General features: G+C 39.1%; 1 protein-coding gene across 15 annotated transcripts in view; it reads right to left on the bottom strand.

Moving 5' to 3' along the window:
• The window catches only part of DTNA (dystrobrevin alpha), a 249,233-nt gene that overhangs the window by 165,009 nt on the left and 57,187 nt on the right, over nt 1–27,037 (bottom strand). For all 15 annotated transcript variants that reach the window (XM_045849586.1, XM_045849591.1, XM_045849592.1 and 12 more), the window contains exon 2: nt 17,695–17,821. The gene's annotated coding sequence lies outside the window, so the exon portion shown is untranslated. The remainder of the gene's footprint in view (nt 1–17,694; nt 17,822–27,037) is intronic.

Here is a 27,037-nt window from a genome sequence, read left to right as displayed (position 1 = left end):
GGGAGGCCACATTTTAAAATCGTGATTTCTTTGATGATATTGTGAGTATTTTATTTTTAAGGCAAGTAAAAACATATGTTAACAGCAACAACAGAAAATGGAGTTTGTGATATGAACAATTTTTTTGCAAGCACATAGTTTTTTGGGAGACTTTGAGCAGCTGACTTAAAAAATATTAATGGATTAGTATCTATCCTATTCATGAAAATTTCTTATGAAAGAACAAGGCTGTTGCAATTTATTTCAATTTATATAACTCAATATCAAGATATTGTATTTAACTCTTAATGTATTGTTGAAACATACACTTCTCTTTTGAATTATACTAATGGTACTATAAGTAATAGGGAGTCCTTTTGATTTCCTGCTGTCGGCACATCACAGAAAATTTTTCAATAGCACTGTGAAATTGGTGACTGCATATTTTACAGATAACTTTTTGTGAACCCTGAGCAATTTTGCCTGACTCCTTATGGAAATTTATTCCCAAATTTCTGTCTTTTTGCATTTTTTTCTTGTCTTTAAAATTCAAAATTATACAGTTATATTCTGGGCTTTTCCTTAGTGAAAAACATACTTGGTTTTTAAATTTAATAATAAAAAGTTAAACTTGTCCCTTTTCTCACTAAAAGGTAATATCCCATGTCCAATGTAGAGAAACTGAAGACACAGAAAGGTTTGTGAAACAGCATGAAAGCACACACACAGGCTTTACTCTCTGAGGTGACCGCTTTCTACGTTTTAATGTGTTTCTTTAATTTATATATTAAAACTCTTGGATAATTTTGAATATATCTTTCTTTTGCTTAATGAAAGACATGTAAAATAAATATAATAAGGTGTTATATATTCTTTCAAAATATTTTTTACTTATTATGCTATTCCTGTCATCCCAGTTTTCCCCCCTGTGCTCCCCTCCACTCAGTACCAACCATTCCCTCTGACAAGCCCCCCCTTAGTTCATGTCCATGGGTCATGCGTACAAGCTCTTTAGCTTCTCCATTTCCTATAGGGTTCTTAACATCCCCCTGTCTGTTCTGTACCTATCAATTTGTACTTCTTAATCCCTGCACCTTTTCCCCCATTCTCCTCCTTCCCCCACCCAACTGATAATCCTCCAAGTGATCTCCATATATATGATTCTGTTTTTGTTCTGCTTGTTTGCTTAGTTTGCTTTTTAGATGCGATTGTTGATAGTTGTGAATTCATTGCCAGTTTAATGTTCATAGTTTTTATCTTGTTTTTCTTAAATAAGTCCCTTTAACATTTCATATAATAATGACTTGGGAATGTTGAACTCCTTTAGCTTTACCTTGTCTGGGAAGCACTTTATCTGCCCTTCAATTCTAAATGATACCTTTGCTAGATACAGTAATCTAGGTTGTAGGTCCTTGCTTTTCATTACTTTGCATACTTCTTGCCAATCACTTCTAGTCTGCAAAGTTTCTTTTGAGAAATCACCTGAGAGTCTTATGGAAACCCCTTTGTAGGTAAACCATCTGATTTTAAGATTCTCTCTTTATCCTTAACCTTTGACATTTTAATTATGGTGTGTCTTGGTGTGGTCCTCTTTGTGTCCATCTTCTTTGGGACTCTCTCTGTTTTCTAGACTTGCATGTCTATTTCCTTCACCAAATTAGGGAAGTTTTCTTTCATTATTTTTTCAAATAAGTTTTCTATTTCTTGCTCTTTCTCTTTTCCTGCTGGCACCTCTGTGATTTGAATATTGGTATGTGCAAAGGTGTCCCAAAGGTTCCTTAGCCTATCATTTTTTTGGATTCTTTTTTTCTACTTGTTCTGATAGAATGGCTTTTTCCTCTTTATGTTCTAAATCATGATTTCATTCTTGGTTTCATCCACTCTACTGTTGATTTCCTATAAATTTTTGTTTATTTCACTTAGTGTAACCTTCATTTCCACTCGGGTCTTTTTTATGATGTTGAAGTATCCAGTGAGTTCCTTGTGCATCCTAAAAACCAGTGTTTTGAACCCTGCATCTGATAGATTGATTATGTCCATTTTGTTTAGTTCTTTTTCTGGAGTTTTGTTCTGTTCATTTGGGCCATATTTCTTTGTCTCCTCAATTTGGCAGCTTCCCTGTGTTTGTTTCTGTGTATTAGGCAGAGCTCCCTGTCTTAGTAGCATGTAGGAGTAAGCAGGATGGAGCTGAGCCTCAGTAATCACCATCGTGGGGCAAACTGTGTGAACCAGGTTGATGGAATCTCAGATATGGTGTTGCTGCTCTGTGGCTCTGCGTGGGGCAGGGCTCAGAAAGAGGACAATGGCTGCTGCCTGGCCTCTGGAGTTTTGTCTGGGAGGAAGCTGTTTCCCAGCACTTGCCCAGATGCCAGGTACTTCAGTTCCTCTGTGTATGCCACTGGTGCCATTCCAGCCACTGCCCAGGTGCTGGAGTCCAGAGGGAGTGAATCTGTATAAGCCCTAAGTCTGTTGTGGGCCCTTTAGGAGAAGACACCTGCGAATCCCATATTTTCTTTTGTTGCCCCAAGTCCCACTGGTTTTGATATGATTGTTTTAAAAGATTTCATTTATTTTTTATAGACAGAGGGGAAGGGAGGAAGAAAGAGAGGGAGAGAAACACCAATGTGTGGTTGCCTCTTGTGCACCCCTACTGGGGATCTACCCAGGCATGTACAGTGACTGGGAATCAAATGGGCAATCCTGTGGTTTGCAGGCCTGCATTCAATCCACTGAGCTACATCAGGGCCCCACTGGTTTTTACAGCCAGAAGTTATGGGGACTTATTTTCCTTGCACTGGAACACTGGGTGGGTAGTCTGGTGTGGGGCTGGGATCCCTTGCTCCAGAGCTAACCCTCCTGATTTTTATCTACCACACGTCAATGTGGGATGCCTGTTCCATGTCTCTGCATTTCCACCCCTTCTACTCATCTGCATGAGTGTGACTTCTTTAATTCCTTTGTTGTCAGACTTCCATACAGCTTGATTTTCTGACAATTCTGGGTGATGTTTGTTTTGTAGTTTAGTTGCAATTTTTGCTATGGTTGTGTGACGAGGTGAGCCATGTTTACCTACACCTCCATCTTTACTGGGTCTTTACATGCATTTCTAATAGATGGTGACAATTTATAACTACCACTCTCATATGTTAAAATAAAATATTAGACACCTCTTTGTATATTTGTTCTATTGCTCTGATTTTATAATAAATTTTAAAAATAAATAATTTCATTAAAAAATTCTTTGTTATATAATGCTTTTATACAACCCCAGATTTATAGGTAGTAAGGTCATTAGTAACTTTCATTGGAGTTAAAAAACACAGCAGTTTCTTTTTAGATCCTGGCTTAAAAACTGAAATTGATGTACTATCCCTACTGTTTTTCCATTAGGAATGGGATAGCTCTATTAAACATAAACCAAGGCCAGGGTCAGTAATCCTCTGGCTGAATGTCCACATAGGACTGGTGGAGTGGTTTCTTGCCTGTCATGCATGCCTCTCCCTTCCTATCAGAAACACTCTTTCATATGGGGAACCCATTTCACATATTTTTGATGGAGCTGACCTTGTCATTTGCAATCCTCTTCCCTTACCCCTTAAGCTACTGATACCAAGGTCTTCTCCCATCTAACTACAGTGAATGATTCAGGGAAAGCCATTTGACGCCAGCCAGGCCATTAACCATTTCCCTTGGGCCTTTCTGCACAGCTACCAGGGAAGATGTACTCTTTCTGCCGGTAGGTTATGGGCCTTGGAGCCTTGGTCTATTATGCACAGCTTGTGGGGTTCTGTCTGAGCATTCATCATCCCACACATCAGTGTGTAGGGGGCATCTTTCCCAATCTTCCTTTAGGCGTCTATCTGGGGCTGTCTCTCTGAGTTCCCAGGACTTGACTCTGGAGCTCGGTCAGGTGCAGCGGGTCCCCCAAAACATTTTTTAGTACTTGTATAAAATTCATTCTACTCTTTAGATATATCAGAATTTATTTAGGAGAATAATTAAGAAAAAACACAGATTAAGAGACAGCTGGAAAAAGATACAAGGTGATTTGGGGGGAAGATAAAAAGAGAAGCATATGTAGTTCAAGAAAACACACAGCAAAATTACCCAGAAGGAGTGATAGAAAAAGAATACTGAGGAAATACACCATATGGAGAAAACCAAGTAAACTGAGACAAACAGCAAACTAATATTTGGAATTTCATTCTCTATACTTCAGTGAATTCCATTATTGAAATGAATGAAAAAGCTTCATGTGGTAAACACCTTCTGCATACACTGACCCACAATATAAAAATATCGCGTGCCTTGGACCCTTCTGGCAGATACTCCATGGGCAGGGACCATTCACCTGCATTTCAGAGGTTCCCATTTATAATGACACTGAGGGGTTCCCTGGAGTCAACCTGGGAGGTGTTACCCGAGTGCAGCACTTCACACTGGTCAGTTCTTCATCAGGCCATTGCATTCTGTCTCCAGTCTCACAGTGTCACGTGGAATGGAGAAACTGGAGAGACTGTTATACAGGAAGGGGAGTGACGCAGAAGCCCGTGAAGGAGGCACGAGAGCATTTGAAAGGATAGCTGCGCATGAATAACGGCGAGCAGGTGTTCTGTTTTCACTGAAGGCGCCACAGTATGTTTTTGCCAGGTGAAACATTAGGAGGGACCTCCTGATATAATATTGAAATTATGGCTTATAAGTAATGTGAGGCAGAAAGGCATTAGCATTTTATGTTGTTCACCAGAAATAAAAAGCATTTTTGGAGGACATTAGCCACCCATGTTGATTATATATATAGACATTTTATATTCTTTTGCATTTTGTTTATGGCCTCACAGTGATATGTGACATGGAGAAACTTGTATGTTTATTTCTCTTACACACACACTGAACTGAGAGAAATTCTCAGCTACACATTAGATCCTGTGGTTTGAATTGTCCACCTTTACTTGTAGCAATAATATCCAAAGTGTTAAACACAAACATTGTTTTATCCATTTCAGGATTTATGGTATCTTTAGTAAACATTATAGATCAATCAAAAATAAAAAATGAGCAAAATATTTTCTATTCACTTGTAATCCCACCGATCACAGGTAACATTTTTTTTGTATTTACCTATTTATATCTGCTTCCATGTAAACATATTCCTTGATTTAAAAACAAATTGTTACTTTTTAAATGACAGCCTTTTCCATATTCTAAGGGAGGCTACAGGCTTCATGACTATCTTTGAGATTGCCACCCCCATGCATGTTTCTTTTTTGAATAAACCTTAATGGGCCCTATTGGTTATATACAGTCTAGCCTGGAAGACAGAGGCAGAGAGAACAGAAATTAAGCCACTCAGAAAATGCCATGTTGATTATGGATTGTAGAGTTGGAGATTATGAGTTATTAACTTGAGTGGGGAAGGGTGTAGGGATCAGATCCTGGGAAATTGGGTGCTGAAACTCTGAACTGGGAGGCAAGGTCCAGCTCAAAGGCAACTCCTACCTGTAGAGGAAGCAGGTTTTAAAATATGGTGGCCTGGGGGAAGCAGCTGACACGGGACCCCTTCTGAAGGGTATGACTATACCCTAAGGCAGCGATTTTCAATTGGTTTGATGTGGCAGGGCCACAAAAAATTTCAAAACAAGCAATACCTCACTCTTTAGTCAGAGGCACTGACCTTTCTCCCTTAGATTGTCAAAAAAAAAGACAATAGTCAACCCAATAATAGCTATTTAGTGTGAATGAATCAGAATTATACCTATTTTTTGTCAGATAGACACAATATCTATTTTTTGGTGTGTCACAGGATTTTGGTAATTAGTTTGTGTGTGCTATGAGATGAAGAAGGTTGAATATCTCTGGTCTAAGTCAATGACTGCTATCGCCGCCCCCTTGCCAGGGATGCCAGGAAGATGGAAGGAAAATCTGTCAGGAGGACGTAACGGACTGGGGAGTGTGACGATTAATTTTATGTGTCAACTTGACTGGGCCACGAGTGCCCAGATACTCCATTAAACAGTGTCCTGGGTGTGTCAGCGAGGGGGTTTCTGGATCAGGTCAACATTTGAACTGGTAGATTTAGTAAAGCCATCTGGGTGAGTCTCCTCCAATTTGTTGAATGTCTGAATAGAACTGAACTCTGAGCAGGAGAAAATTTGCTGTCTGCCTGGTGACTTTTGAGCTGGGACATCAGTCTTCTCTTGCCTTCAGATTCAGGCTGAAACTTACTTCACCACCCCTTTTGGTTCTTAGGCCTTTAGGCTGCAGATCTAGGGACTACTCAACCTCCCTCATTGTGTGAGACAATTCTTCATACTAACTCCCTTTCTATATGTACCCTACTCGTTCTGTTTTTCCAGTGAACTCTGACAAATACAGGCAGTGGGCCTCAAAAATGTATGTTCGCCAAGAAACTCAGAGTGTGACCATATTTGGAAATAGAGTCTTCATGGAGGTGGTTAGTTAAGGACTAAGATGAGATCATACTGCATTAGGGTGATCCCTAAGTCCCATGACTGGTGTCATTGTAAGAAGAGGAGAGGGCATAGAGAGGCGCGCACACACACACACAAGGAGAAGGCCATGTGAAGATGGGGGCAAAGGACGGAATGATGTAGCTATAAGCCAAGGAAGCCAGTGATTGCTGGAGTCCCCAGAAGGTAGGGAGAGGCTGGACAGACTCTTCCCTAAAGACTTCAGAAGGAACATGGCCCTGTCAACACTTTAATTGCAGATCTCTTGCCTCTAGAACTACGAGAGAATAAGTATCTGTTGTGTTAAGTCACTAAGCTTGTGGTAGATAATTACAGCAGCCTGGGAAACTTAATACACAGAGTGTCTGGGAAAGGTCTCTTCACTCAAAAAAAAAATGGCTCACAGAGAGAAACCAAGAAGTTGGCACATGAGGAAATGGCAAATAGTTCTGCAAAGTTGGGTGGCGAGTCCAGGCCCAAGAGGAGCCTGAACAGGTTGTTGGATTGACTCACCATCACCAGAAGTGTTGAAAAGCAGCAATGGGACTAGGTTAAAGGAATCGTAAATCAAGAAGCAAAACCATTCCCTAAGATTAGGGTTTTGTTCTCTTTCCACATGCTATAGATGATGGTGTCCCGTTTGTGCAAGTGCTGGCCACGGTGAATTGTCTGCTTCCTGTGCTGTGATTATCAGCATTTTCCGGGGCTGCCGCGCTGCCCCTGCCCTTGCTGCCCTGGCGCTTCTGGTGACTCAGGCTCACTGAGGGCCAGCGGCAGTGCAGAGAGGGCTGCATCCTTCTGTGCTGCTTGCTGCCCCAGGCACTCTCTGCTTCATACAATTAAAACTTCAGTACACATTGGACTTTTTCTATATTCTAAGTCCAGTCCTGAAATCATGCCTTCCCCACCAAGGTTATCTTCCAAAGAGGGACTTTTAAAAGTCAAATTTATTTTTCAGGAACCATTTGTCTCCCTTCTCACAATCCACATCCCTAGAACCCAGGGAGTTCACTCCAGACTCTGGGAGAAATGAATAGCCATGATTTTCCACCTGGTTAGCATGCTTGTATGGCACGTCTGCATTTTAATAGGGACCTGTTGCAGATGCAGAGGGCCACTGACGTAGGTATTTTCAGACAAAGGAGCATAGTGACCTGACAGGAGATGATCTTTTGACATCTCATCCACTTTGAATTCAGGGTCCGCTGCTTGCTGACTGCATGATCTTGGGCAAGTTGGTTAACCTTCCGAACCCTAATTTCATCATCTAAAAATGAGGATGACAGTAGTACATACTTAATAAAAAAGTGGTAAGTATTAAATAGGCAACACATAGAACATACCTTACACAGAGTCCAGTGCGGAGTAACTGTGGCCCTTACTGTGTTAGAGCAGAGTTTCTTAACCTGGGTACTATTGACACTTTGGGACAGAGAAATTCTTTACTTTAGGAGACTTCTGAGAGGTGCAGGGTGTTTAGCAGCAGAATTCCAACCCTCCGTCCCTGCGGCATGACAATCAAACATTTCTACAGCTCGTTGTCAAATGCCTCCTGAGGGGCAAACCGCCGCTGGTGAGAGTCAAGTGGAAAGGCTCTCAAGAAACGGTCCTGGAGGATTTTTTTCTCTTGCCTATATGCAGGGCAGACTCCATACACGTGATTTTTCTTATGAGTAGTGAAATTTTTCTTTTCTTTTTAAAAAAAGATTTTATATATTCACTTTTGAGGGGGCAAGAAAGGGAGAGAAACATCAATGTGCAAGAGATACACCAATAGCTTCCCTCTTGCACACCCCCCGGCCTGGCTCGTAACTCAGGCGTGTGCCCTGACCAGGAATCGACCCAGCAGCCTTTCAGTTAGCAGGCTGACACTCAACCCACTGAGCTACCAGCCAGGGTAATTTTTCTGATTTAAATAAGAAACAATTATTTTTTTCTCTGAGCACTAAATGTGTATCTTATCTGGGGCACTATCCTGGTGGGCCTGGGAAGAGGAACTCATGGCAGGACATGAGGATGGAGTCTGGCAGCGGAATTACCTTCCAGTGCTGACAGTTCTTTGATATCTCATTTTTCTCCTTAACAATTCATGTGAATTGTACTTTCAACTCAATTGTATATTCATTATTGTTTTCATAAAAATGTAATGTTCCCCTCCTCCTTGGCTTGAGTTAAATATTTTAACAAGGGGCAACATTTCCTCCTGGAATTTTGAAGTCTGGCCATGCAACTGAGTAGCCTAGTTAGAACAGAATGGCATTATAAGGATGCACTTCGAGTTGTTGTTGGTGCTTTCCTTAGAAAGTATCAGGTATTTCTTTTTATTTTATGGGTTAATTTCATCATCCAGCTAAAAGTCCTCTTACTCTATCCATTTTCACTTTGCTTCTTTCTACATTACTTTTAAAACAATAGTTTTTCAAAAGGGAGGGAAATGTTTCAGAATCCTTAAGAAATCAACTTGAAAAAGATTATACTATCAAAGAATGAAGTAAACACTGTAATGTTTTTATAAAAACACTGAACAATCAGAATCATAAGCATTTGGAAAAAACTGTTTGGGAGTGTGAGTTCTAGCAGACTCTTTGTTCTGTATTCTGCAAAATTGTATCAAAGATGTTAGGGTCCAGCCCTGGCTGGTGTGGCTCAGTGGATTGAGCACAGGGTCACTGGTTTGATTCCCAGTCAGGGCACATGCCTGGGTTGTGGGCCAGGTCCTCAGTTGGGGGCACACAAGTGGCAACCGCACATTGATGTTTCTCTCCCTCTCTTTCTCTCTCCCTCTCTTTTTCTTTTCCTTACCCTCTAAAAATAAATAAATAAAATCTTAAAAAAAATAAGAATAAAGAAAGTAAAAAAAATGACATTAGGGTCCAGTCCCATTACTTCTCCAGTTATTTTCTGGACCCCTATCAGACCATAGGAAAGGATATTATTTTCATGATTTAATGAGCTACTTCTGAGAAAGCTAGTGTTTCACCAGCCCATTAGAAATGTCTGGGATGGCTAGGGCAGAACCAAAGCTTGGGTCACCCAGCCGAAACTAATGTCAGTGTTTCTGTTGTTCATTGATAGACTTCAGACTCTTGGACACACCTCCACTGGTTACTAGGCAACCACAGCTTATTCGGTTAGTATATACATTAAGCACAAACTTTACGTGTGAGTATGAAAGGGATCTGAATATTTTAATGAGAAGGCAATCGTGAGCTGAACTGGACTATTATCTTTGTTATTAGCTAAGACAAAATATGAGGTCCGTAAGCATCTTTCAGAAAATGGATTAATAATATTTTACTGGAAAGCATTTGTGCTTACAGGTGATGACCCTACACACAACAGCCTCAGAGCGGGACGATATGGAAAATGTCAGAATCATTTTTATCAGATGGAGGAATTCCTGTGAAGAACTGAGTTACGGCAGTGATTTACAAGCCGTGCTTCTTTGCCCCGCTCCCTCCTTGTACTGCAGGGAGGGAGAATCCAAGAGCGAATAGGAAGGTTTTCCTATTAGGGTAATTCTATCATCGTGCTTAATGTTTGCAAATGTTTCTTGCCAAAGGAGAATTCAAGGTGCTGTGGAAACGGGCCAGGGACTCAGGAAGTGACATGCTCAGTCTTTCTCGGGGTGGCACTGTTGGCCATGGAGGAGGTATGTGAACTGAGGGGCTAAATCTGTGGCAGTACATAATGGGGGTGTAGTCTATAGAACCAAAGTCACAAGAGACTCACTTGCTGTGGCTCAATGGGAAGGGTGTAGCTTTATCTGGAATGGTAATAAGGGTTTTTTTTCTCTCTAAATGTGCCTTTTGTAGATGATACTACCCTGGGAAGAAACTAAACTTCAGAAGAGGAACCATGTGATACTAGAGTTTATATATATTAGAAAGGAATGGTATAATAATAAAAACCCGTTCTTAGAAAAGGACAGCCACCTTATTTATCTACAGAATTGAAATAGAAAAATACATGTATTTATCTGAGTCTGAAAGCATATTATAAACGTGTGTAATCACTGTAAAATTTCTAGCCCACTGTTACAGAGTCGTTAGGAATTAACAGAATAGAGAGGTCCATTATTTTTCTGCTTTAATGATTCAAAACCATCAGATTCAAAGTTTAAGACTTTACTAAAATGAACTATACAAAAAATGAACTGATGGTTAAAATACAAGCTAAAATAATAAACTGTCACTCATATGAACATAGTAGCATTAAAGCACATTATTATTAACTTTTGTGAACCCACCCAAATCCTTAGCTTTTCATGAGGAAACACTGCTCCCTCCATTCTTTGTGTTCACAGTTTTAAAAATCACACTTACATCAACATAACTAGCATTGTGCAAACTCTTCTGGGGAAACAAAGGAGAAACTGATCAACAAAAGACAATTCAACACAGCAGGGACCTAACCTAAGAATGTGAATGGAAGTCTTATTTTTTTTCCAAGATGCTGTATACGTGTCTTACTCAAAGATAGATATAGCAGTGTATGTATGCTTATATACTCATACTTCTAAAAATTCTTTTTCAGTTCTGTATTGTTAACGAGTTAACTGTATAACAGTGGTAGACCAAAGACATAGATATGTTATCTTTTTGTTTTCATATATCAAGTATTTATGGAACAGGCTGTTTTACATTTTTTAAAGTAGTGACTATGTTACAATTACTTTGGATGCCATTTTCGGCATCACATTATGCTTGTCACTGCCTGGATTATTTGGTGTACCCACTGAAGGGCAGTTTGGGCTTCACACAGTCTCATATTCGCAGTCACGCCCACAAGACAGTAAGCAGGATGCGGGCCAGGAAGGCATTTCCGGTTTTGCTTAGCCATATGTCTAGCAACTAGCAAAGCTCCTGATATTTACTTAACTCTGAAAAAGCACTTGATGAATAGTAAATCTTCTACTTCTACATACTGTAAATAAAACCAAAATCAGTCTCATTTTCCCAGTCTTTTCTCCTTAGACTCAAAACTTCTCTTGGGGGAAAATAAGATCAAGAACATTGAAATATCGGCTTGTTTGCTGTATGGCGGAGATACTTCTACCTAGGAGGTAGAAGACTCAGGTAGGTCCTAGTTGTGGTTTTGTTGTTAATTATTGGGGTAGTTCTTAACCTTTTGGGCCTCAACTTACGTGTAAAATTAGGCGACTGCTATGGTCTGAATGTTTGTGTCCCCCTCAAATTTGTATGTCGAAATCCTAATGCCCAGTGCGACAGTATTAGGAGGTGAAGACTTTGAGAAGTGGTGAGGTCATGAGCGCAGAGGCTTTATGTATGTGACTGGTGGTCTTAGAGAGATCGCACAGAGCTCCCTGGCCACTTCCACTGTGTGTGTGCAGCTATGAACCAGGAGGAAGGCTCACACCAGAACATCACCATGCTGGCACCGTGATCTTGTACCTCAGCCTCCAGAACTGTGAGAAATGCATTTCTTTCTTTTATAAGCTGTCCAGTCTCTGGTATTTTGTTATATCAGCCCGAATGGACTAGGAGAAGGAGCTAGGATAGACTTTCTGAAATATCCCTTCTGGTGCCTAGTAATTCTAATCTGTGGCAAATGTGACTAGAATATCACTTAGAATAATTATACTTTATTTATCTCAGGTTTCCTGGTGCTTAGCACAGAGCCAGCAAACCTGAGAGATGTGTAGTATATATATTTAAGAACAAAAGAATGAATGATCATTACAGGTATAAATGTGTTCTAAGCATCATTAGAATTTTTCACAAAAGGAAGGAATCCTTCTATATGGATACTTTTTTTTTGCAATGAAAATGAAATCAGAAGATAGCTTTTTTGAAAATTTTGAGTTTTATTCATATCAGCTATTATTCTTATATATTGCATTTAAATCATATAATTAAAAAATTTAGAACATATATATGCACTGTCTTAAGAAATGCTAATAGTATCACTATGTCTAGGGAAATTTTTATTTTGTATCCTAAACAAACCCTTTCATAATTAGTCATAAATAGTCATTTCACAAATATTCTTAAAGAGAATAAAGAAGGAGAGACAGGATCCTTGCCTTTAAAACTTCCATCTCTAGTAGTGATTCTAGATAATATTCAGCCCTAAAATTCTACCAGTCTACAGTTTCAGACATCATCATTTCCAGGCATATGCTCACATCAGTAAATGAGGTTTTTGCATAAATAAGTCTCACAGCCACAAGGTGCTACATCTTTTAAACTCTTGTTGCACAGAAATAGTGCTAATTTTAGCATCACCCTAACCATAAACTTATTGGCCAATGAGAAAAAGATCTGTAGACTTATAAATAGCTTACTCCTCAGGAAATAATTTAAGTAGAAAGTTCTAGCATTATCTCCCACGCATATTCTTATAGGATTAAATTGGAAGCTCTTTCAGAGTAGCAGTTTGCTTGCAGTAAAAAGATACGGCTCAACATTCTTGTTCTGTCAGTTATGAGAAATAAGACATTGGCAAGTTATTTAAAGTCTTGGAACTCTAGTTTTCTTATCCAAATAAGGAGGAAAAGAATAGCTAGCTGGAGGGGTTATGATGAACACTAAATAAGATAGTGTTTGCGTGGAGCACCTGCTTTGGTGCTTGGCACAGACATGCTCTGTAGGATCCCTTTCCCCGATGGACTCTGCTTGTGGTGGCCGCAGTGTTAAAATCTTGGGTACAGTGGAGCCACTCAGGTTCTCTCAAAATATGATGCCTCATACTTCATCCACCACCAAAAAAGGAGAGCACTTTGAGCCTGGTGCAGCAGATTCAAAGATAAACAAGACAAAACAAAACAAAACAAAAAAACTTGTTCTTGATGAAAACTTCAGAGGAAGGACAGACAAATAACATGAGAAATGCCAGCATGAGCCTGCAAGTGATTGAATGAGACTGCTTTCTTTCTGTTGTCCACAATAAGACATGATATTCTAGAAATGACCCAAAGGTTATGTGAATTCAGAGACAGGCCTGACTACTGTGGACTCAGGAGGGGTTTGACAATGACTTCACTGAAATGGTAACAATGACTGGGATAGTTCAGGTCACTGAGGAGTGCGTGCCTGCATGCCTGTGGGTGAGTGGGGTTTGGAGACGGGGTGTGCCATGAGGAGTGTCTAGGCGGAAGGGCCAGCATGAGCAAAAGTAAAGGTACACAGAACGTGGCTTAGTGAAGGCAAATCATTCCTACGTTAGCAAAGGTCAACCGATGAGCAGAAAGGAAGACAGCGAGACTTGAGAGGTCTGTTGTGCCTGTATTATGACACGCTGAGAAATACTGGACAAACGTTTTGCTCTGCAATTGATGGGGCAGCCAACACTGGCTTTGAGATAGAAGTGGGTGGTGGTAACTAGGTCACATTGGCTACTGTTGGTTAGACACTTACTATGTGTCAGGGACTTCATATTGTTGTTGTACATATTATTTTCTATTCCTCACAACAAATTAGACATATCTTTTCAGATGGGGAATCTGATGCCCTGCGAGTTTAAGTAACTTGCTGTTCAGGATTACACATTCCTAACTTAAGCAAATGGCATGAAAAGAGCAATAGGATATTTAAAATGTTAATTTTAAAACAAACCATTAAGGAATGGAAATAATGAGATTGGGATGTAAATTAGAAAGGAGATTTGGCCAGTAATGTTTTAGAAGGAAAGGAGAGAGGGAACAATGGGGAGAGGGAATTTGTATTCAAAGCAAGGCCATTCAAGATTTTTGGCAAGCCCTCTTAGTACAGGTGTATTCTGGAATGACTTACGTTTGTTAATAATAAACAGTGTTGCCTTTGTGTTTTGAAACGATTTGTTGACTATACTACGTGAGAGACAGGATAGCATAATAATTAAGTTCTCAGGCTCCGAATCCTTAAGTCCTTAAGTCCTCCAGGCTGTCTGGGTTTGGATTTTCACCCCGTCTTCCTTAACCTTGGGCAGGTTATTTATCCTTTCTGGGCCCTAGTTTACTCATCTTTTAAAAAAGGAGATAATAATATTGCCTGTGTCGGGGGTTGTTTAAGCATGAGATAAAGTATATGTGTATTTAGAACTGTTTTGGTATATAGGAGGGACACAGTAAACATCAACCGGTGTTCTGTGTGCCTTTGCTCCTACTCACTAATCATTTATTTAAAAATCATCGACAGTGTTCCAAGCACTGGGCTTGTTTCCAGGGTTACAATGGTGGATAACAGACGATTTCTGCCTTTAAACACATGTGATTTTTCCCATAACATACTATGTGATTTGGCAGAAGGATGGCTATATTTTGGATAAAGCACTTTCCTGGACTCTTCGGGCATCAGTGATTTAAAATCTCTATTTATAATGTTGCTCATTTGTGTGAGGACTAGCATGTCCAATCCTCCTACCCCCTCCTCCAACATTGCATTTAGATATATTCAGCTGAGTTATCTTTTATGAAAGGCACCTCCCTTGGCCAACCAGGCAAATTATGAACTCAGTGGGACTATTTCAGTAGTTTCCTCATGCTTATGTGTACCAAACCTTCCGAAGTTCAGTGTTTGCCCCACTGTCTCAGGACTCTCTGTCTTGCTACTTCATTAGACTTATGTGTGATGCAGTATCTATTATTAGTGGATGCATTTTTCTTCCCAAGAGTATGCTTTTAAACACATGACTTCATAAAGCCTTATTAATTTAAGCTGGAGAGAAATGTTAATGATTAGAATTTTCAGTGCTGTACCAAACTGTGAAAGATATGTTTTGAGAACATCAGTTTTTCATTATATCTTAAACCACACCATAAAGCTACTTATCCTTGTCTCCTAATTTTAGGTTATGAAGAGGTCCAAGTAATTCTGCTCATAATGGCATTTTCACATTGTCTAAAGGATTCACAATAAGGCACTGCAGGTTTAATATTAACATTGGTTGAACAGATGAAAATTGTTGGTAGGAGGGACACCATGTCCTTTTGAGTGTACCCACAATACATTAAAATGGACACAAGAGCAGTTATGATGACCTCTGAGGAAAGACTGAAAAGGGAAATGTCTACACAAATAAATGAGAAGGACATGAAAATAACAAGGCACTTGCATTTGAAATAACCAAGTGAAGTTCCAAAATAATTAGACGAAAAGCCACTTCAATATCAAGGAAGCCTTTCAGCATGAGTGAGATTGCTGGGACAGTGGTGAATTGTTTGCCTGTCAAACAAAAAAGACAGACACTAGCATCCTGACCACTTTGCTTTGCAATATGGTCAGAATTTGTCATAGGAAATCAGCAGGCTCCAAGAGGCAAACCATTACTGAAAGGAAGAGGTTGGATCCTTAATAAAATAGACCAGAAGCTGTAGATTTAACAGTGAATGCAGGAATGAGGGATGCCCTGAGAAGTGGTTCTTATAGCGTGCATACCGAAGTTCATGAAATATGAATATTAAAGAAGTAAAAACATATTTGGTATGCATTTGAGCATTTATAAGATCTCAATTTGATAAGCAAGATGGGACTATCAATAATGATTTTATTAAAAACAACAAATTAACACTACAACATTGCATAGCTTAGACATGTCTTTAAATATATCAAGTTAAATTTTTTTTCAGTGTAAAAACCCAACCTGACATGTAACTTTAAATTTATTTCCTGAGAATCATTTATTTTCCTTGGGAGAAACAGGGAATCCCTGTTTATATTCCTTCCTATGATTTTGAGAGAAATGAATGAAGTACTGATTTGTTCTTTAGAATCTATGCAAGAAAAGAGAAGACTGTAAATATTTAAAACTGAATTCAGTCCAGGGAAATGCTTACACAGATGATGGAAAGGAAGAGCTAAATTGGGAATAGAGAATCAACCTGGAGGTTAGCAGCAGCCAGAAGACAAAGGCACTACTGTCCACAAGTGTCAGGGGACAAAGGGAAGAGGTGATATTACTGGAACTTACAGTTCAAGGTCACTGGAGGCAGCAGAGGCTGGGTTTGGGGAAACCCCACCCACAGTAGTTGCTTCCCATGGAACCAGCAGGGTGAGAGCAGGGCAAGGAATGAAGGTGAGGGCAAAAACAGGCACAGACTGGCACAGTTGGAAAATAGAGAGCTAAGTAAATCAATCTTCCACTTTCACTTTCTCCTCCAGAGTCAGGTCACACCAGGAAAATTGATTTATTTATATTTTTAAAGGTACTAAGTTTAGCGACTGGGAACTACATTTACCCAGCATCTTGTAAATGAATGGAATTACCATTTTAGTTCCACACACAATCCTGATAAACCAAATTTACACACCCTTAAGATTATGGGAGAATTATCCACTGTCATTTTGAAGTTAATCAAAATATAAAAGAGGCAACATTATCTTTTGGATTAGATTTAGACAGTCATCAACGCTCTGTCCATTGCATTGTTTTATTTAGAAGTGGGAACACAGGTATATTCTGATGTCCTGGAAATCACCATTGTATAAAGTAGATAATAAAGCCACGCTTTGAAAACCGGACTCAGGAGGAGGTAGAAGGCACACAATTTCCTCAATAAGACCCCCACTCAATTCCTCTATTCCTCTTTGTTCTGCTCTGAAATGACGATGGCATATTGCAGACTAATTGTAAAGTACCAATTTGCAGGCTCATGTCTTTTGAAGCATGGAAAGGTAATTATGGATGATGATGTAAAAAATACTTACCCATCCATTTTATGGCCAGGCCAAACAAAGCTTAATGTGCACATGTGAGCGTGTGTGTGCTCAATCGCACACAGCAACTTGGAAACTGTGCCTACCCTAGACCATGCCCTACTTTCATTTAACCATTATAAAATCTCCCCATGGGCAGCCTGTGAAATGTTAGCCTTTTCTCACACGCAGGCTTGTTAATGATTAAACTGCCATTAGCACCATCAAATTTCCCTCTAGTTTATACCATTAAAACATGGTTTTATCTCATTTGGGCTTATTACTCTGCTATTAAAAATTTTAATATATTTTAAAAATTGGATGACCTTTAGCATAGAATGAAGTATTATGGCATTTGCTTAATAGAAACCAGGAGGGGATGTCAGGGTCATCGCTGTATCTCACACCTCATAGCTCACAAGACTTCTTATGGTAATAATTAAGGAATAAACAAAAGGCACAAAATGAAGTCTTCCTCTGTCTGGCACCTCACTGAAAGTACAAAATGCTGACAGTATTTAACCCAATCTTCTTTTCATGGAAGAAGAGAAGCACTTCAAAGAGAAATAGACCAATGCCCATCTTAAATTCTTTGTCTCAGACACACTTACCTAAAATTCAGTGAAGAAACTGCATGAACTTTCCAAAACCATCTATTTTTTCTTCAAAATGGCAGTTGACTGTGGCATTTAAAGACTTCCCAAACACTTCATCCAGGGAATGGTAAATTCTATTTATCTGCAATGAGAAAACAAGCTTTTATTTAACCTAAGCAGCTCATACTTATATGTTTTTTACAGAAGTAGGAATATGCCAGGACAGGCATACCTAGAGCACATGGCATTTTACAAATTGTGTTACATGAAAAACCAGTAATGATTTGTAATACTTGACTCAGAGCCTTGGTTTTCATTCACTATTAGAAATATTTAGAAAAAGAGATATTTGTGCAAGAAGTCATTTTACAGATGAGGACGGTGAGGCCCAGGGAGTGAAGTGATATGAAAGAATAAACAGCTGGTTAGTAACAAGAGAGTGGCCTTGAATCATGAGCTCTGAACCTGGCTTGATTAGAAATACAGGAACAAAGAAAGATGGAATCCTCCATGTATGCAAAGTAGGTGATTTTCTGGAATAACGTGTCACCGTAGTTTCTGTGAAGGCCGAGAAAATGACAGCTGCGTCAGTGTCCTAGACCAGCTTTTTCTCTACTGGTTTCAGCTCCAACAGTTGTCAGTGGACATGCCACCTGAAATTATTTAATGTTCCATATTATTTATTATGTTATACAGTAATAACATAAACAGCAAATCGTTGAGAAAGTTGTTAATGTTTCCTAATGAAAATGAACAATCTTACACGCTTTTGCCATCTGAAAGGAGTCATGTTTGAGAACTTAAAGAGATTGGCTCCCCGATGCTGAAGACTCCCTGTCCCTCTGGCCCAGCTGTCTTGCTTACCTCCTCCCATCAGCTAGTCTTTCTCCCCATCCCTCTCTCTCCTGCCCTCCCTCTTTCCCTTTTACCCAACACACGGGCTGGCTGTCACTATTCCAGGGGCTGGATGGCTAGAAGCAGCAGAAATTTGAAGCTTAGAAAACCCCATGTTAAGATGAAGGGAAAAACAGGGAGCAGGGGAGATCCCAGGAAATAAAGGGGAGAAGGCATTCGGTGGCAGTGGGAGAGGACAGTGGAGGGACGGGAGGAGCCCAGCTCTGCACCCTGGATGGAGGGTAGAGGCGCTCTGACTCCAGCTCCACCCGGTGCTTTCCTCCCCCAACCATTTTCTCTAGCTCAGGCTGTCTAAAATGATTACAACGATTATTTAGCTCTCATGGTTTCGGGCATCCTGTGATTTTAGATTCAAAGAGAAAATTCTATTCAATAACTCTTCTTTCCTCTTGTCCAAGTTATCAGATAGATTCCTTATGGCATAAGGATTACTTTACAGCAGATAAAGACATTTCATGACACTATCAACCCTTGTTCTGCTACCATAGAATTGACTGTCTTGCCCTGTATTTAGATACTAGGTACATACATGAAATTGGCATTTGTGAATTAAATGTATTATTGGAACAGTAGTGCTTTCAGATATTTTTTTGTTTCCTAAACTACATGCTACTATTTTTTTAAATTAAGGTTCAGGTAAATTAGAAATGCATCTGGGAATAAGTTATATACTAAAAACATTAATCCCCCCTCTCATGAATATAGCTCTCTAAGCCATAGTATTAGAAAATAAATGGAAATCTTACACATTCGAATATATGATTTTATTTATATATAAATATATATAGTTTACACACAAAGACAATATATCCAACTATATCTGGCAATAAAGAGTCACTCAAGAAATCCTTTGGTCATGGCATGGGGACCTCTTAGGATGGTGTTACTGGTGGTTGCTCCTCTACCTGCAATTTTGGAAAGGATGTTTTGCATTCAATTTTTGCCCAGATCCCTGGGTCACCCCAGACTGCCATAGACTAGGAGGGATCTGAGACAAGGCTAAGACAGAGATTCTGTGTTGAAGTCCCTGTTTGGGTGGCTCAGCCTGTACACCTAAACTGGGATCTATGACCCTAATGGAAGTTACGACTTGGATGATATCTTCATTGCAAGCTGGCTTTAGTTCTTGCTATTTCCCCTCCACCAAGAAGCGGCTCCTGTCCAGCCTGTTTCTCACAGGCAGTAATCAAAAGCTGTTGTCTGGTCTGGAGGCAGCTCCATCCCTACCTCTCTTGGCTTCTGTTCCCCGCAGCAGGCAGAACTGAATCATAACCATAATTCTTTTCACTCTCGAGCCTCCCAAACTGCCACTGAATTAAAGGCATCAATCCTACTCTCCTCTCTTGCTGCAGCCCACTGGACATTGCAAAGTGAAATTCTCATGTGAACATTGGGTAGAAATAGAAAATGATACCTTTCTCTCTTTAAATTCTTATTTAAATTCTCCATCAGTTATCATAACCTAGTTTGACTAATGTGTGACTAGAAATGAAAATTTAGTGTCGCAGAATAAAATAAAATACTTTCTCCTTTATCTAGTTTCCTAAAGAGCTTCCCATTTGTGTCCAGATGGGAGTCGGGAGTCGATACCTTACCATGGAATACCACAAGAGAAGGAAGAACCTTATTAATTTGGAGTGCCATATTTTAGGCATATAGGTTGAACAGACATTGCAGGAGGCAGATTTTTGTTTTCTAAAAAAAGCCCCTTAACGTAGAGCACACAAAAATTGAAGGGACCACCTAAGAAAGACTCATCTTCACACTAGTGGTATCAATTAAGTAAAAGCTGGACAATCATTTGTCATGGTGGGATTTAATCAAGCACGAGGATGTTGTAAAGAGTCATCCCAACTGAGAATCTGTGTGAGTTAGCCAAATACTAGATTGGAGTGGAGTTAATATTCACATGTTTATGTACATTTATGTCTTTACCGACATTCCCATCTAAAATAGCTCTCCTTTCTCTCGCTCTCCATTGCTGGCCCCGATACGTCCCGCACAGCACCTCCACTACTTACTCGTTGTCACTGCACCGGGGAATATGGGCTCCCTGACGCAGGGGCTCCATCCACCTTTGTACTCCTCATGCTTAGCACAAAGCCTGACAAATAGGCTTGCGGTAATATTTGTTGCATAGAGAAATATGTATTTTAGTCCTCTTTTCTTAAACATACTTGATCTAATTTCCTCTTGCTTACCCCCATGAGTTTGCACCATACTGAAAGTAATTTCATCACACTGGAAAAAATGAAGAACACGAGTAGGCATTTTGATCTACTTTCATTGTTATGTAAAAATAGGGTAGCCTCAATGTGAGGATGAAGTTCTCTATTTCCTTAGTTTCTTCTTCTCTTTTAGTTATGCTTGGGAGATCACAGTGCCAGGAGTCTAGCTTGCTAGGTTTCAGAGGTTAGAATGAAGGCAACTTTTGTGAAGCAGCTACAGATAATGATGATCATGGGTATGCAAAGCTTGCTCCAGAGAAATGCAAAGATTAAGAACCACATTGTATTCATAAACATATGAAACTTGGTCTTTTCTGGTGCTTGACACTATCTTTGGCATAAGTGGTAGCAGCTGTTAAGGGAGTTTGGCTGAAAATGATTAAAATCACTTGAAACAATAATCACTTGTCCAAATAACTTAAACAGGTTCTGTGTTTTATGAGTAACTCTTTGTGCCATATTCACAAATGGCATACAAATGGCATACGAGGTTTTCATATCAGTGCTTAAGCTGAGCTCAGGATTCTGACTCTTCTTCTTCTGCAAACTCAGCATCAGCCAGATCCTCAACAACAAAGAAGAGGCTGAAAGAGGAAGAAAAACTACTTATGCCTGTAAGCATCTTCTGTGGTCCTTGAAACATCATCTGGTGTTATAGAAAGAAAACTGAACTAGAATCAGAAGCCTGGGTTTTATTTTGCTTTCTACCACTAACTAGTTGTGCAAGTGTTTATTAGTGAAATGAGGGTATTTGGTCTAGACCCATGGTTCTCAACCAGGGGTGATGTGACTCCTCTCCCCTGGGACATTTGGCAATGTTTAGAAACATTTTCTGATTTGGAGGGAGGGTAGCGGCAACAGGCATCTAGTAGGTAGAAGTCAGCAATGCTGCTGGACCTAGAATGCACAGGATAGCACCACCCCCGCCAAAAAAAAACAACAACAACTAACCAGCCCAAAATGATGGCAGTGCCTAGGCTAGAAACCTTGGTCTAGAAGGTTCACAGGTCCCATCCAGACCTCTAGGCTAATTCCTCCTCTGAAGCCTCCTCCAATTTTATATCACTCATCAAACCTCTTCCTGTACCTCCCAGCTCTATTCTTAGAGTTTCTCCCGCCTACCTGGGCCTTGGTGTTTCCACACCACCCCCTGACTCCATTGTAGCACAAGTTGCCGTGTTAAATTTCCATGAATTTTCTTCTTTATCTATGTGCAACTGCAGGGCAGAGACTGCCTTATTTCTTTATCGTCTTTAATACATCATCTTTAATGATAAATAATAATCCTCACTAAATGTTTATGTGATTGATGGTGGGACAATTAGCAAAGGTGAAGCTCAGCGTTTTCTCACTTGGTTCCTACATAAAGTTGTGACAGAAAATTATGCAGACCATTTCACTAGATTATCAGTTATTGGACTAAAAATGTCAAAGTGACTTAGGAAGCTCCAGCGAAATGGATTTGGGATCATGGCCTTCAGACTAAATTCAGAATCACCCCAGACACAAGGATATCAGGTCAGAGTCAGGGAGAGGACAGCTGGAGATGGGACTGTCTGGATGCTTTAATGCTGGGGATGGAAGGCTCAGGGACACTTGTGTACCCTCTCCGTTCCAATAATTTGTTCTTGTTGACAAAGGATTCTGCCTGAACACCAGGAAGGTCTTGGGTGTCTGTGCATATTTCCTATGAAGGTTACAGTTTGTTACTTCAAGCTCCTGGGATAAAGAGGCCTTGGTACTGGGACAGTGTAGTTGTTCAGTCCACGCAGGTCCCATCATAGAAGTGCATAATCACAGCACCTGGCAGGCCCCTCCCACCAGAAATTCTGGGCGCCAAGGGAAGGGCTCTTGAGACTGGCTGCATCTGCTCTATGCTAGGCAGCCACTGAATGAAGCCATGCCTGTGAAGTTTTTCAGTCTTTGGCCAAATAATCAGGCAAATTAATCTGAGGTAATCAAGTACATCTGTAATTTCTTTCCACTGAATTATAGCCCAAGAATTGCAGAAACATGAATGATACTTCACAATTCCACAAACTGAGGTACCTAAGACAGGGAGAGTAGAGTCAGTGCCTGCCCCATGTGCTGGTCCCCTGCTTTAACACTCCCTGTCACACATAATAGGACTGCTAGAGGACATTTGAACAAGTGAAAGATACTAGCTAAGTATTGAGTTTCACTCTTGACATTTCTAATAGACAGGGATAAAAAATCGTACTCCATCACTTACGTTAAAATAAGATAAAGCAGAGGGAATAATAACATTTGGACAAAATAGCTGTCAGAAGGAATGGACACATACATTGAGCCCTGGGTGTAGAATCTTTTTATACCACAAAGCTAGAGGCCTGCTGACATGCAGAGACACTTAAAAAATTATGGTGGCTTGCCTGTCAACATCAGTGCAGTTGGGTATTCAGTCAACTGTTTTACAGGTGCTGAGAAGCAAGTAGGTGGTTTATAACAGATTTCTCAGCTCTGTTTTTTGCACAGCATTTTTTTTTCAGAGAGACTGCATTTGTGTCTCTTTCTGTTGTGTCTTACTGCAAGCTTAAGACAGTTGCTTTAATGCAGACACTATTTGCATTTTTAATTAATTAATTAATTAAATTTTTTATTCTCACTTGAGGACATTTTTTCGTTGGTTTTGGAGAGACAGGAAAGGAGAGAAACACTACCAATGCAAGAGAGATGCATCAGTTGGTTGCCTCCTGTACATGCCCAGACTGGACTGTATTCACCTGGACGGGAGACGGAACTGCAACCCAGGTACGTGCCCTGAACAGGAATTAAATGTGTAACCCTTTGCTTTGGGACAACCAACTGAGCCACCCCAGCCAGGGTGATAATATTTGTGTTTTAAAAGAACATTTTCCCTTATGTTTAATGACTTGAGCTCACAGAGGAGTGTAATCACTAAGAACTCACTGAGCCCATCATTTTTTTTCCAAAAAAAAAAAGTAAAAATAATTAGCTACAGGCCCTGGCTGGCATAGCTCAGTGGATTGAGCGTGGGCTGGGAACCAAAGTGTCCCAGGTTTGATTCCCAGCCAGGGTACATGCCTGGGTTGCAGGCCATAACCCCCAGCAACCGCACATTGATGTTTCTCTCTCTCTCTCTCTATCTCCCTCCCTTCCCTCTCTAAAAATAAATAAATAAAATTAAAAAAAATAATTAGCTACATGTTAGCATTGATAAATAGGCAAGTTTAATAAAAAATGAATCAAGAGATGGCTTAAAAATATAGAGATTTTAAAAATCAAAGTAACATTCCTTTTAGGAAGTGTGGCAAATTCAATCAATTATAAAAAACAATATTATCCAAATTCCCCTACTCAGAGACAATCATTATGAAGATTTTATACATTTACTTCCTATTATACACATACACATGTTTATATGCACACATATATACACACATAATTTTTGATGAAATTGAGGAATTGTAAATTATAATAATTTCATTTTAAATTTAAAGAAATTTTTGTATCTATTATTGGTGGTCCATAAATATTCAGCATGAACCCTTCCTATTTTATAGCTATGAGATAGATTATTTTATCAAACTTGCTAATTGAAGATTATGACATATGAGGACATGTGGCATCCATAGTCACTGAAAGCTTCTTTAGTTTATTTACATAGTTTATATACATTCACATTTACACGGAACACACTTCTGCTACATTTCAGCGTAAGACAGTAGGTCATCATTTTATTTTATAGCAGTGCTTACTCGGTTGTAGAAATTCCTACAGTATAAAACCTATGTATCCCAAAGTATCAGAAAAATATGCGTAGTCATTTTCTCAGAATACACTTAAAGAGAATGATTATCTCATTTTGTATTTTTTAAAAAATCTATTATAAAACCAATAAATGTCTCATTCACTGACACAAATAATCACTAAACTGAAGTATCTCAAATTTTCTAGATGAAAAACCTCTTTTTATGAATGAAGTAGAACAATACGAAACTAAAACAGAGTACAGTCCAAAACTATCCTGTAGGGGTGACCTCATTAAACCTTTCAAGTCCTCGTGTTGAAGTTAATTCCAAGCAAGGCAGAAAGATGAACATACTTTCGCTGGCCAAGAAAACAATGCTCACCCAAGCTCAGCACTTTGTCTTTTGCAGCTCAGTACACCTGCCTATTGGTCAAAACAATCACACTGAACTTTAATGGCTAAATCAAAATGGGTCAAAGATTTATCCAATTAATTTATAAAAAGACAATTTTTAAAATTAGCCACATAAAGATATATCTATCTAGATTCTAGTGAAATTTCTCTGGTACTATGTGACTATAAATGTCTTGCTTATATTTTATGTTCATTCATCTGTTAAAGTCCTGCGCACTTCTAAGAGATTAATGATACAGTGTGATTTGATATGTGTGTCTGATTGATTTTACCATGATGTAGAGATCAAAACAAATAGAAAAGAAGAAAGGAAGGCAGAAAGAAAGAAGGGAAGGAAGGAAAGAAGGAAGGAAAGAAGTCACGAAGTTGGATATAGGGGAAAAAACAAAATTAAAAAAATGTTCTCTAAGATCTTTAGCAGTTGCATTAGTAACATTAAAAAAGGGGATGGATGGATAGGAGAGTAAATATTTGCATGCAGAGTATCAATACCTCCTACAAATATCCTGGATTAAATTTTTGTATTAAGCACATAGAATTCCACATTTTTTTTTAAAAAATGATTTTTCTCTAATATGTATAAAACCTAACCAAAAAGCTCACTGTCATAAAACAACATCCATGCAAACATAGCACTTGTTTGGATACAATTTCAGTGACAAACTCTTTAAGATGAAAATCAGATTCCTAATTATTATTATTTTTTGCTTGCAATCTGTCTTGTATATTTTGTTTTCCCTGGAAAAAATATTTATGTGCAAAATATGGATAGGTGTTTTCTCAGACAACAAAATGCTTTTTTGTGGAAATAGTAAAGGCATAGAAGGATCTAATCTCGGCAACAAATGCTGAGGGCCTGCCCTTCAGAGACGCATTTCTACCTTAACTGATGATGGCCTCAGGCACGCCATAGGATGTAGTAGCCACCTGAGGGTTACTGAAAGCCTGACTTATCATTTTCATCTGACTCAGAGAGGATGCGTGTCTTTTTTAAAATGGAGATAAATAATATAGCATTTAATTTGGTATCAGTAAGTTGCCATGACACCCTGGAGTAAAAAAAGATGATACTATACCCTACATCATAGCTTCCCAAAGGTTTTGTTCTGAAGACCCCTAAGAACTTATATTTATGTGTGTTACATCTATCAATATTTACCTTATAAGAAAACATAAAAATTATAAAACATTTATTTATAAATCTATTTACATAAGAATGATAAACTCATTAAATGTAACAAGTAATATAGAAATAGTTTCCACAACAAAAATGTAGTGAGAATTATAACAAGGTTTTCATTTTTTGGGAAATCTCTTTAATAACTGGCATAATAGAAAGTAGATAGATTTTTATATCTGCTTCAGCATTTAACCTATTATAATATGTGAAGAAACTCCAAGTTAACACGGATACGCAGTTTGAAAAGGCAGAGTGTTTTCACAGAGTTTCAGGTAATTGTGAAACAAGTGGCTATTTCTTAAAGATGATTGCAGTGCGGAATCTGGACCATATCAGTGACCTTTGCACTGTCCACTGATGGTGCAAAGATAATGAATTTTTATTTTAAATATTAAAATCCATTATCTGCCTCATACTTTGTAGAGATTTTTAAACTTATGTATGATTTTATAACATCATGAATCAGTCATTTGAAAAATAATGGTTCACTGAGTTAGGACGATCTTCCAAATGTTGATGCATTTCATTTTCAATGACAAAAAGTTATATTTGTCAATATTACTATCAATCTCATCAGAAAAGGCTTTTAGGTATTAGGAACCTGTCAAGCTCACAATGACAGATACACACTTTCCAAGATTCTAATTTTTTCTTCAAAGTCTGAATTTTATTCATTGTCAGAAAGTGCTGCTAATTTTCTCTGAAGTAAAAGGCTCACTTTGTGTATTTGCAAGGAGATCACTCCCAAATACCATGTCTAAATAACAATAGTCTGTCTGCCAGTTGTTCTTCCAAGGAAACATGTTGCTGTGTGGGAGAAGTGGCTGGTTCCGTCTGCACACCAGTCTTACTTCCAGAAAACCACTGCCCCTCAATATATTTCGAGGG

This window comes from Phyllostomus hastatus, unplaced genomic scaffold (assembly GCF_019186645.2).
Source record: "Phyllostomus hastatus isolate PE091 unplaced genomic scaffold, TTU_PhHast_1.1 phas_contig_80, whole genome shotgun sequence".
Classification (NCBI taxonomy): domain Eukaryota; kingdom Metazoa; phylum Chordata; class Mammalia; order Chiroptera; family Phyllostomidae; genus Phyllostomus; species Phyllostomus hastatus.
Note: the sequence above shows the minus strand (reverse complement) of the source record. Positions and strands in the feature narration are given on the sequence as shown.